This window comes from Patagioenas fasciata, chromosome 7 (assembly GCF_037038585.1).
Source record: "Patagioenas fasciata isolate bPatFas1 chromosome 7, bPatFas1.hap1, whole genome shotgun sequence".
Classification (NCBI taxonomy): domain Eukaryota; kingdom Metazoa; phylum Chordata; class Aves; order Columbiformes; family Columbidae; genus Patagioenas; species Patagioenas fasciata.
Window position 1 is genome coordinate 3,188,471 of NC_092526.1, and position 13,269 is coordinate 3,201,739.

Here is a 13,269-nt window from a genome sequence, read left to right on the forward strand (position 1 = left end):
TATTTCTATAGTGAGTTTGTGTGACAAATTCCTCTTTAATATAATCAGGTGGAGCCTGTAGACCCACAGAAGGTGAATGTTTCCCTGCTTCAAGTTTAAAAACAAACACACACATAAATAATTTTATAGAAATTAATACTTAAATACAACATCCATCAAACAATTTTCATTCAAAGCCAGTTTTATACTAATGATTACTTTTCCTTTTTGATCTGCTACCCAGACTTTTGTTTCCTTGAAATACTTTTGCAGAGATTCAAAAATATCTAACCTATTTTCGGGGAGGACAGAGCGATGTTTCTTTCTAGGATTCGCACTGTCTTGTCAGGAAAGATCAACCGACTAGAGCTTCCTGTTGTTTTCAGACGCTGCGTTGTCTCTTAGAGGCAGTTTGTCTCACAGTTTTTTATTACTGTGGCATTTATCATGGATGATTTAGTGCATATTTCATAGGAAGATTAAATTTCCTAAATATCGTCCTATAGTCTCAATTTATACTACACAATCCTTCTCTTGAAGTGCTATGAAGAGACCAAGATGAATTCTTAAAACCCTGAGCTGTGCTATGAAAACAAGGTTCTTCAGGTCTATGTAGAGATTTTCCTTCTCAGAATATAGAGTGATAATTTATATACCCCTTTCTAAACAAACTCTGGTTTAGTCAGAGGAAGCAAAACCAGTGTAATGTTTTCACCGTGATTTTTGATGGATTCTGAACATGTGTGTCAAGTGTTTTCTCCTGCTGCAGTGTCCTGACAACGATACTAGATTTTAAAGAATGTATCTTTCACATTTACTTGGAAAGTCTTTATGTGTACGTATATTGGTTGATGAAGAATTACATGGTTTAGGTTGACAATTTGTAATTGAACAGTCACAAGAAATAGGAAGGTAAAGTGGCCATATGGGGAGAGATCATCAGATATTTAGAGTATTAAGTTGTGTGCTCTTTAGAACTATTTTGATAATATGACATTTGGTTCTTTTGAAACATGAAAAATACTTGAATAGATGTAATTATGATGTCATTCAAAATATATGAGAAGCTTTCTGCAATGACTGAAGAGTGCGATCAGGAGAGTTGTTTAATTTTCCAAGTTGTGATGTGTGATTTAAGTTCAGAGTTTAATCAGAAATTGTCCATATGTATCATTTTTGTTGAACAATATTAGAGGAGCACAAGAAAGTTAAATGCACTGTCACAGTCAATGCTACAAGTAAATATAATGCATGTGTGTTTTTCATAAGCCAAAGAGGCTTTATCAAAAGTGTAGCCAAAGTTTTCATCTATTTCTTAGTATCACAAACAATTTATGGGAGCCTGATGAAAAGCACAGTATTAGAGTCAGGTATGTGACGTAGGTTCTAGAGAAAATTAGATCTGCTTTGCTCATTGAATCAAAATGAAACACATAGAAGAGTGCCCCCGGGGTGGAGAACTTTAAGAGAGTGGGCTTGTTATCGGAGCCGTGACGTGCAGTTTGGATTCAAGGTTTAGCAACAAATATATTATTTTTTTAAGAGAACAGACCACAGAGCTTGTCCTTTGAGTTTTCATTTGAGCCCCAAATCTTAAAATGTGAACGCTTTGAGAAGTGAATCAGAGGTTTGCAGGTCCCAATGGCAGTTGGCTGCCCGGAGGAAGAGGAGGAGTGAGGGTCCTTCATGAGACTTCGGGTCTGTCTGTCAGAGATGTCCTCTTGTCCCACTTCAGTAACTTAAAACTTCAGTAACTAGAACGTTCCTGGCAATATAATTTGATTCACTTCAATGTCAGAGACAAGATGAGCGCTGGGGAAGACGAGTGAGTGCCAGTTGTGGGTTCAACAGGTAACTTTAATAATGAAGTTCCCAACAGTATTGTTAAAGAACAATAATGGGAGGTGAACTTTTTGAAGATTTAGACGGATTAGAGGGTACTGGAGCTCAAATGTTAGTTACTGGTTCTGCCAAAATGCTAATAAATTGAGGCTCTAAAATGTAACTAGTTGGTTTCAGAAAGAGGTGGCAACTAGGAGTCCAGTATCTATCAAAAAATCTGCAGATATTTGTTTTGAAAATTGGTCATTTGGAATTTTAGGAAAGAAATGTGAAGGTCCATGGTAATGAACAAGCTACTAATAATTTTGTGGTTTATTGTGGCTAATAAGTGAAGCATGTAGAATCAACCCTTGCAAATATATTATGTGGCAGAAGTTTTTGTGCTTGTAGGGGCAGCAGTTCCAGGCCAGTAAAGCCTTCCTGCAAAGGAACATGGTTGGAATATGATTGGAGACCCACTTCCTTGAAAGAAACTTGGCCACTGAAGCTCCTGCAGCTCTCTGAACTTGACTCAAGGGGCAAATAATGATGGTTATCATTCCCATTGTGAAAGAGGAACAGCTACATCTAATAAATACTGATAAACAGTAAAATCACAAAGGGAAAGGGAGATTCCAGAGCTGCTGTTGTATTTATGGTGGGTTGTATTTTCTTACAGCACAGTGAAATATTTCTAATTGATAGGCAGGAGGAAAATCTATTATATCAGTGCCCGACCAACGAGATCTGGCAACATTAAAGGTGAGAGCTGCTGTTGCCTCTCAGTGTTTCATCTTAAACTGCATTTTCCTCAGGCCCACGATAGTGTCTCCCTTCTCTGATCCACCAAGTAAGCAATTCTGCTTTTTACTGAAGATGGTTTTATGGAAATGTGGTGGGAACCCCAAGGAAGTCAGCAGTGTGACTCTGGGGCAGCGCAGCCTAATAAATATGAATCGGTCCAGGTTAATACGTTTTGCTTTCAGCCCACAATCAGTGATTTAGGGATTTCATAATTTCTGCATAGAATTTAAGCAGCGCTGAAATAATCCTGCCAACGGGAGCTCAACCTGCGGTGACCCCTTTGTTCCTGTTCACTGTTAGCAAAAGCACACCTCTCCCCAAGTGCTGGAGTTCCTGAAAATGTGGCACATTACAGGTTTCCATGTAACAGGTATGCAAGATTCCCAAATTTGTCCTGTTCCAGATCCACAGAAGGATGGCTGAAGTTTATAGACTTAGAAGTCTTTCAAGGAACAGCTACTATCTGTCCACTTCTTTTTTATGAAGAGAATCCAGCTGTAACATTTCTTTGGAATGATTGTCCCTTTGGAAAGCCGGATGGGGTGAGCCAACCCAAGGCCACTTAAAGTTCAGTAAATAAAACCAAATGATCTTCTGCAACCACCAGGAAATCCCAGACTTCTGCTGTTCGTACCTGTGCTCAGTTGTTGACCACCTCACCCGACAGCTAAATCCTTCCACGGCTTCTAGTGCTGAATATTTTTGAGGTAGATTAATCTACAAATTCTCTTACAATAATTACAATTCAGACACTGAAAAATGAATATTTTCATGGCTGAGACAACAAAATCCTGTGTACTGAAAATAATGAGAAGTTCTCCCAGACCAGGCGATTTTGAGTAAAAGCTAAACTTTTTTCCATTTAACCAGAAAGTTTTGTATGTAGCAGTCAACCTTACTAATAGAAAGGCTCATTTTTTGCCTTCAAATCCTTTAGACAATGAAAACATACTTTTAAGGTTGTTTTTTTAGTGATACATAGTGCATGCACCCCGATTTAGGAACGTCAGGTAATTTTTATAATACTGCAGTGAGGAAAGTATCTTTATTTTATATGGAGAGGTAGAGAAGCTGAAGTCAACACACACAAAATGGTAGATGCCCCAAAGCATTTGAATGATTCCCTTTGAACACCATTTAGAAACTGTTAGTCACTTCTGATAATGAGTGTATTGGTGGTTTAGTAGTTACTGTACATTTGTTAGCCTGATAATGAAATTTCGAAAGGTGTGAAATGAAAGTGGGGCCTTTTTGGCCTCAGATTCATACACAAACAGGGATTGCCTCAGTCAGAAGCCCATCATTCTTCTCTTTAGGATAATTACTGATGAACTAACTAATGGCACAGCGGTAGAGCTGGAGGTCCCTCTTTCTGTGCTGTTCCCCAAATAATGTCTCTCTTTTTTCCAGAGAGGTTCATTTGGTTGTTTCACCACTATCAGAGTCTGGTTTTTCTCCAAGTCCATGAGAGTTTTTCCCTTCCAGTAAGGTGTTTCTGGAGGGCCACAAGAACTGTTGTGGAAAAGCCCAGTTAGACCACGTCCCAAAGCCTCTCAGGATCGACACTGGGGGAACAGAAACTCTCAGACGCTTGACCAGCAATTTGGAAGTCGGAAGGTGGGTGCCAGCGTGTCTAGTATTCCAATATCAAGGTGGATTAAGAGCATTAAGGAAGCTTAAACAGCTTCAGGAGAGAGATTCCCATGGTTTTGGAGGCTTATTCCACTGGAACAGTTGCTTGGCTGCAATTTGGGTTGAAAGATGAGAGTTTTTTCTCCTGGCATTCTGCATGGCGCTGCTTAGTTTTACTTTTTGTATTAAGCGTACTCAAAGTTTGAACATTGAGGTTGTGCTGAGTGTTTCACCTTAGAGAAAGCTCAGACAGTGTTTCTTGCCAAGTTTAATGGACATTGTCATGGAAGTTTTCAGGCACTGGCTGAGGCAAGTGAAAGGAAAGAGGCTTTTTTCTTCGTGTTTGCTTCATGTTTTTCTTTTAATAATCTGTTACAACCAATAGTCCCAATCTGTATTGATGTACAAGTTTTATTGTCATTAAAGTATCAATAACGTAAGTAGCTGCGCTATTGGAGGAAAGAACTAAGACCTGGTTTCATTCGTATTACCAAGCATGGGAGTATTTAATAGAACCTTGTTGCCTTTTGTAGCAGTGATGGGAGAAACCAAATCAGAACACAAGAACAGACTCTCTCCCTCTCATTTGCCAACTAAATAATACGGAATCATTCAGTTAATGACGGTTTGTGAAGCAGGTTTAATGAAGTTAATACAACTGAACTGCAGTAACTTTGTGCGACTATGGAACATTTTTCAACTCAGTGTGTAATACATATCGATTGCTTGCTGTGCTTTTTCGTAATTTCATAATGGAAATTATCCAGGTATGTTTAGGAATTGTATAAATAACTGCGTGACTTGTGGATCTTTGGATCATCAGCATGACACCGCATCTTCAGTAATATATGATGGTTGGAGAAAAATTACTCATCCGCAAGATTTGCTTTCTATAGTATTGACTGTAGTGAAGACATATTGTCAAATATTTAGTAAACAAGCTTCAAAATATTCTAAACCCCCTTTTTAAACTATTATTTGAAATAATAGCATGCTGTTATGTTTAAGCCCTATTAGATGATTCCCACCTGAGATGTGCACAATATATAATGTATGTCTCTGTGCATATGTTAGCAGATGATTATTCTTCTGCATTGCTGCTTTGCTTAATTCTTAAGGTGTGCACCAGATACAGGCATACATTTTTGGTGGAGACTTTTTAAATTTAACTACGATGCAATTACAACCCTTTTACCAAAAAATTCTTAAAAATACGTCGATAAAATGAAAATAATATGTAAAATAGGTGGCAAAGGAGTCAGCATGAAGTAATTTTTAATGCTTGTTCTGATAGATAGCTCCTAATACTTGGAATAGCTCATACTTTCGGTAGAATTGCTGTGTCAATATAGCAATGAAGATAAACTGTTCAAACAGATCATCCACTGTAGAATAGACTGATGCAGTGAGCTTGTGGTTCCAAGTCAAGACAACACTTGTGAATGTGCTCATTTCCAGTCCAGCTTTTTGGGAAATAATACAAGATGAGAACTCAGATTGTCTGTGGCGAGCATGGAGGGAGGTAGGAATGGGAAAACTGGAGTGTAATTTCCATCCTGATTCTTCTGGTAGTTGTGCTGTTATTTCTATTTGCTCCTCAGCTGCTTTTGGAGCGTTGGTGGATATTTTAAGCAGAAAAGTGGCCGTACTGTAGAGAAGGGAAGTTGCAGAGGACAGAGGCTCAAGGAGGATCAATGGTGGTGGGACAGGTAGGGGTTAGAAGTGCAGAGAATGCACCAAGTGTCATCAGCATCCTGACAGAAGCTGCACTGCCAGAGGTCTGGGAAATACGTTTATTGTGTTGTCATCAGTCATAATGCAGCTTGATGCAAATGACTTGGGAATCAGGTTGTTCTCCTTGCCATTGGAAGGCAGAGTTAGGCCAAAATTTATGTGTTTTTCAAGTTGTTACAGCAATTTCTAAGCTCTCCTCTGTCAGGCCCCTATACAAGGCACATAGCAAGGCCATTTATATGCTTTAACTATTCCTGTATTCTGGAATGGCATGTGTGGATTATTAGCAGTGTCAGACTATAGCAGGTCTTTGGTTACATTCATGCTGTACTGCCACGAACTCTTTAAGCCGGTGTAAGCCAAGAGATGCTGCCCTGCCCTGCACAAATGTTCCTGCAGCTGCACATTTAATTGATCGGGGAGCTGATTTGGGTTAAAACCAGCCCAGCAAACAAACCGAAACAAAACGTTAGCTTTAAGCTGGGTCCTGAACTCAATTCATTCCCAGCCTCACAAATATTGACATTGGCTCCAAGGTCCTCACCTTCCTGGTGTTGAGACCACAGCGAGTGTGAGAAAAAAACCCAGGAGCCTCTTTTTTGATGCAAGGGCTGGTTTAAAGGGCTTGTGGAATTGCAGTTGAAATTGTGGCTCCTCCCTGAACAGCCAGACCTTCTCAAGGAGGCTTTATGGTCGTCTTTTTACGCCCTGACTCCCAAGTGATGTTGGACACACCTCGGATGGAGCCCAGGCCATGGCCTTGGACTAATTGTGACTATCACCCGCCTTAAACCATTTCACTCTAAACAAGCTGTGTCTTCTGTGATCCAAACTGTCCAACCAAAACACATTTGCACACCCACCAAGATATCTTTCTGCCCTCTAACAACCTCTCACAACAGGTGTTTTCTATATTGTTTAGTTACATTTAGTAGTCATGCAGCAAAACAACTGGAGAAGAACATGGGATTTCAATGAATTGTGCTTGTCAGTGTTACAACCTGACAGTTTAAGTAGCTCGTTCCTTTTCTCCCAAACTGTGCTAAGATAATTTATGCGTTTCATAAGTGTTTTATCTTTGGATTACAAAGAACTACAGAGTTTCACTCATCCCAAATTACATACTAGAAAACGCATTCTTGTCTCATTTATTACATTGTTGGACATCAGAATAAAAATATGGATCATGGTTAGTTGCATCAACTCGTTAGTCTTACAGGTCTTACATAGTACTTATGCATACTGCTTTATTTCTTGGAATTTCTGAGCCAATTACAGCTAGTTCAATAAAAATTAAATGCCTATTTTTGAGATAAATTCTCTTTAATTTAAGTAATCTTTTAGTACAATGCAAATACTAGTTATGCTATTCTTTTTTCCCCTGTCTTTCCCTATAAGCCTGCCAAATTTAATGCGTTATGTGCGAGAGTTATTCATATCAATCCCAATTTGTATTTGCCTGCTTGGTGCTTTGATCTGATTCATTGTGAGCCTGCGCCACAGCTGCTGCTTCAACCTGACCTCGGATACTTGAAGCGAAGGATGGAAAGAGGCAGTTTCGTGTGGTTGGCAAAGGTGGAAAGTCTTCTCTTCCCAGCTGTGGTCTCTCTTTGGAGGTCTCATCAGGTGCCCTGACCAGCGTGGACTTTATTTGCTTTACAGAAAATCAGTGGTGGTTCTGTATGGGCAGCGTGCGTGTATGGACGTGGCCAAGTTGCGCTACACCCTTGATTAGCGGTTTGGTTTGCGTGGTTTTGAACAATCAACCTAAACATCTGATCAAAACCTTCTTCTGAGGTGCGTTGAGGAGCACACCACCTCTAGCACTGCAAAATCATTAATTCCTTCAGCTGATACTGAAGAATTAACTCCTACACGCCGCAAAGCGAAATTCGGGAATGTGGCTTGCCACGTGAAATTTAGACGATGTGGAAAAGATAAAGGACTAATTATGGAGGTCGACTGCCAATTCTGTTTAAACTGGAAGTCTCTTCCTCAAAAGTAACCAGGACACTGTGTTATAAAAATCATCTAACACCCATTCCACCATGGAATTTTGTTAGTAAGCTCCTAACATGTGCCCTAAGTTATGGCTGTTTGTGATTGTTTCGTATTTCACTTTATCTTGGAGCAACCAAACTATTTCTGAAACTTTCTTGAATGTTCTTTGATTATAATGTAGTAGAAGATGAACAGGAGTGGGAAGATTTTTGATCTTGAAAATGTTGGAAAGAAAGAAATCTGGAACACTGTGCATTTCCAGTTCATTCTGATTATTGAAGGGGTTTGGCTTTGCTTTTGCTACGAGTTTGCAACCTAGTAGTTGAAACTATAGAAGCCAAAAAAATCAGTGACTTTCTGTAATTTTCTCTTATATTATAACCCCTATGTTATTTTATCTTAAAAGTATATCTAGGATCTTTAAATAAGAAAAGGGTAAAACCATTGATCATTCCAGCTCAATCCTTACGTCGCAGTTTGAACTGAAGCTTCTTAATCTAAATAATTAAAAAAAAATCCTTTTAAAATAAGGAATAGAAATAGTATTAACATACCTGAAATGTCAGCAATTTTGAGCAGGGTGGAGCAGGTACCAGTACTAATGATAAGGGGGATGGAACCTGTTAGTCTGGACCTGCCAGCCCAGACAGGGCCTCCTCTTTGATTAGGGAAATAAAAGAAGCCTTTTTATGTTGAGTTAGCTGATGGTATTTCCTTTGCAAGGTGTGAAAAACTGGAGGAGCAGATTGGTTTTCCAACAGGGCAGAGAAAAAATTATTGCAAAGACAGGGATTGACTTCCACTTGCAACGTTAGATATGGAAACTCGAGTTGCAAATGCACAACTCTGCACCGTAAACGTTATATGCAATTCAAAGAGGGTATAGGAGGTAGAAGGAGCCAGAGATACAAAAACTGTTTCTTCAGAGCAGGTAGGAAGCTTGAAGCAAAAATTTTAAATCTAATTTTTTTTTGTAATTTCAATTTTTAATCTTTCCACCTAAAGGAAATTCCATAAAAACAATATTTCAATCCAGACTAATTTCAGCTCCAGTTTCGAATCCCTTTAAAGCATAAGGAATTCTTATTATCTTAGACAACTTTAAAGCAAAGGTGGAGTTATTTTTATTTCAACTCATGTGAAGTAGTATGGAACAAAACCCGGATGCTCAAATTATTTTATGATGTAGCTCTTAATTATCAGAAACTACATCTTTAATAAGTTACTACAACCTAAGGTGCATGGAATGCTTATAAATAACAATTTGGAAAAAATAATGCACCTCTCATGGGTGCGGCGCTGCAGACTTGGTGGTTGGTTTGTAACTGGAATTCAAGTGGCGCTCGGAAGCAATACATGAAATTAGATGTTAATATGGGCTTTTAGTAACTTGTAGCTATTAGTGTGGTGTAACAGGGAGTCTGTCACAGAATCGTTCTCTCTCCCGGTTGCGATCTCTATCTATAGGGTTCCGTACAGGTTTTTTTGCACTGTAAATGCTTTTCTGTGTCTGTCGTTCACTCCTGGTGGTGTGTCAGGAGTTACTGTTGAGCTGCTTCGCTTCACCGGGATCTTTTATTATGGTTTTCTCAGAATTGGCACTTTATAGATGCTGAGGAATTAATGTTTCATAATGATCTGAAGTTTGCTACTTGGAAGTCAGAATTTTTAAACAGGAGACTTGGCAATAGATGTGCTGTAGCAGCTCTTAACAGTTTAATTAATGCTGTGTTATGTATGTGGTTTTTTAAGCATATACTATTTGGAAACACTACTTGAAATATAGAAAGAAGAAAGTGTGCAGACTCCCCAAGTGATGCACGTTGTTGTGTCTGTGCGCTCTGTACATTCCTAGCGTTAAATTTGCTGAAGTTAATGTGTTGAAAAGTAACAAGTTACTTTAGTTAGTTAAATGCCTCTTTCCAGAGGAAAATTATCATAATGGTTACTTTTACTAAAAAGCAATTACTGTCATTGTAACAATCAATCATATTTTCTTCTGGAAGGAACTTTACCTAGTTCTGAATGCATTAAAATGTGAGATTGCTCAGTGGTAAAATGAGCCGCAGAGCCAATCTACTTTTGGGGAGAATCGAGTGGAAGCTCCGGTCATATGGTTGTCTTTAAGCCTATTCAAAAATAGAAATTAACTTCTTAAATGAAATGGAGCCCAGTGACTTGTAAAACACCAACCAAAGCTTTACAAATCCTGCAAGGCTTGAAAAATAATTGACAAAGTTTTTGTTAGAGCTGAGCTTGATTAAACCTTAAGCAATGAGTTCCCACGTGCATTTACCTCTTGGCTTCCAGAATGTCCGAGGTTCTCCCCAACAATCTATAGATTCTGTAGACAAAGTCACTTCCAAAGGTCTAGAACTATAATGTTCAATATAAGGTAATGGTACCCCAGCTACCTTCAGGAGATGATTCTGTAATTCTGATTGCTATATAAATTAGTTTATTATATAATAGCTTATATAGCAGATAAATGAGTTTGTATACTACTCAAAGATATTTTCATGACTGTTTTTATAGGAAATGTCTTTGCTTGCACAAAATACTTCTATCTGCTCTGTCTGCAAAGGGAATATGTACTTAAATTATCATAGATGGTAAATAGTTTTGGTGCTCAGCTTGAGGTATCCTGTGTAGAATGTAATTCTTCTTTTCAGGCTGTACCGTTTGCTACAACGTGCAAATTTGGGTCAAATTGTACACCCGTAACTTGGGGCACCATTAATAATCTTCTGAAAGTTTTGACCCATCTTGTTAAAGTTTGAACTGATTTATTCTAAGATGGTGGACCTAACGAGATTTTTAGAATTTCAGTTTTTTGTCTGTCTTTATGTAGATGCAAAAATAGCATCTTCATTGAAAACAGTTGCTAAAAATGCATCGTAAGTGTTTACACACTTTGAGATTCATATTAATATATGATCTGACTGTGGTAAATGTATTATGATAAACATATGCATTCCATACATCCCCAGTTTTAATTGGTTCTGTGTTGGGTTTATTTTGCACAAGGAGTGCCATAGGCTTCAGTGACTATATATACACAGATTTAGGCAATTTTCCATTTAAAGTATGAATGTTATTTTAATTTTGCCGGTTTAGTTAGGTAAACTATTGCAGTAAGTGTATTTTTAATATTTCAATGCTTTTCGAGCTCTGTTCGATACAAGAGGGCGATAATAGTATGTGTGATTGAAGTCACAGCATTTTCTTGTCGGTTCAGTAAGAAATGGCAAATTTTGCACCAAAATCTATACTTTGGGTTTAAAATTTACTCTTTTATATGAAAAAGTGTTCTGGCTGGTATTCTAGGGGCCTTTGTTAGATCTTGAAGATATCGCTTCTCCAAAACATACCTTGTACTAAAAACTCTTCACTTAGTGTCTTGGCGTTATGGGTCCCATGGGTATAAAATACCCCAAAATCTGACCCAATGCCAAATTGCTCTGTTCCAAGCCAAATTCATCACAAAGGTAGAGGGGAAGCCGCATCAATCAGCTTATAGCATTAACCTGAAAACATAGGAGGAATTAGGAGAGGTATGTATAGGGTTTGAGGGAATCGGGGAGATTGAAGGGGCCTCTGGAGACCTTCCCCGGGCCAGGGGGGTGGAGCTGAGGGTAGAATGGGCACCCAGCACCTCCTTTGATCACGAGACAGGAGAGAAATAACGTTCTGTGGAATGACACATGAAGTGACAGGAGAGAGCAGCATTACCAGCCTTTGAATAGAGATTGCAACCTCCATCCAACAGCAGGAAAGCGTTTTAAAGTGTGCAATGGGTTTAGTCGGTTGCTATAATAACTAGATTTGGAGGTTTTAGGGGGTTTATGTGCAACATATCTGACAAGCTCCTCGTTTCATTTCTAGACCACAGGTACAACGGATGTGTGTTCTTAATGATTGTGTTTTTTTAATTTTACTTTGTTAATGAAAGCTATTTAGTGTCTTATTTAAACAAAAATAATAGGAGGCTGTATGTATGTTATATATAGAATAGCCATGATAACTTACTTTAGCAATACACACATATTGTCAACACATGTAAACTAGGTAATTGGATTCATGCTAAGAACTGAATATTAAAAATCAGTGCTTGTCATTCTTAAGTCAGAGGCCGAAAATAAAATCATTTCCAAGGCTGATTGGAAAAGCTGTTCTGTCTTGAGAATAAGCCATGCTATGGATGGTAAAACTAGTCAGAAAAAGTGAATAGAAAGTGTAGGAACTCCTTGCCCAGCTAGACAATGAGATTAGAAGATAAATGCTGTTTTTTGTCTTGTTCATCAAATTCTTCTTGACTATGGATGGCCATCAACTCATTGCAAATCTATTAAGCATTTTTAGATGGATATAAGGCATTCCAGAATAATTGCCTATTAATAACTTTGCACAAATCGTCCTATTAGTATTGCATTTTATTGTTTCTATCTTGCAATATATTCCTGGAATGGATAAGTACTTCGCTGATATAATCATAGAAATGATAGTATTGTCCTTATGTTAGAAAAATGGAGGTTAATACAAATGATGTTCTAATTAGAATTCCGAAGAGAAGTTGGCACCCGGTTGATTTTGTTGGCACTGAGCCTAATCTTGTTACGTTGTTTTTAACTATGAAGAGAGTGGGTTTAAAGATCTCCAGCAGTGCAAATGAGATAAGGGACTTAGCAAGAGCTTAAAGAATCAGAAAAGTATAACTCCTTCAAAACAAATTATGTAAGAAACACAATGCTTCAAAACTTGGCCTAAACCTTCTTTAATGTAAAACAATGAGAAACAATTCCAATTTCTGGTGTCATTAAATAGAGTTGGTCTTGTACTACTTAGAGTGCCACTCTAATTGTATCATCACTTCTGTGGTTGAGTAGCATAATGGTTTAAAACAGTAGTAGTATGTTGGGTTTTTTCTTTTCAATTTTTGAAAGTGTTTTGATACTTTAAGTACCAAAGAATCACTTTAATTCTACAAATAGACCATGGACTATCTCAAGTTGGAAGGGACCTGTAAGAGTCATCGAGTCCAACTCGCTAAATCCATGTAGCATTAATTGTGCAGACCCTGTAGCTCTGCTTGGTAAGACCGTTTATGGTGTTGGGACTTCAAGACATTTATCTCCCAATCTATTGATGTCGTTGGCTGCTGACACAGGTGATTCAGATCCATCTTTTTGTTTGTTTGTTTAATTAAGAAACAGCTAACATAAAATCTTTACCTTCCATGGCCATTTGACTGTACCTAGGTTATTCAGATTTAATGAACTATGTGGCTAATTGCAATTG

At 38.2% G+C, this 13,269-nt stretch overlaps 1 long non-coding RNA gene across 2 annotated transcripts in view; it reads left to right on the forward strand.

Moving 5' to 3' along the window:
- The window catches only part of LOC139828346 (uncharacterized), a 107,873-nt gene that overhangs the window by 4,844 nt on the left and 89,760 nt on the right, over window positions 1-13,269 (forward strand). The gene's annotated exons all lie outside the window — the stretch shown is intronic.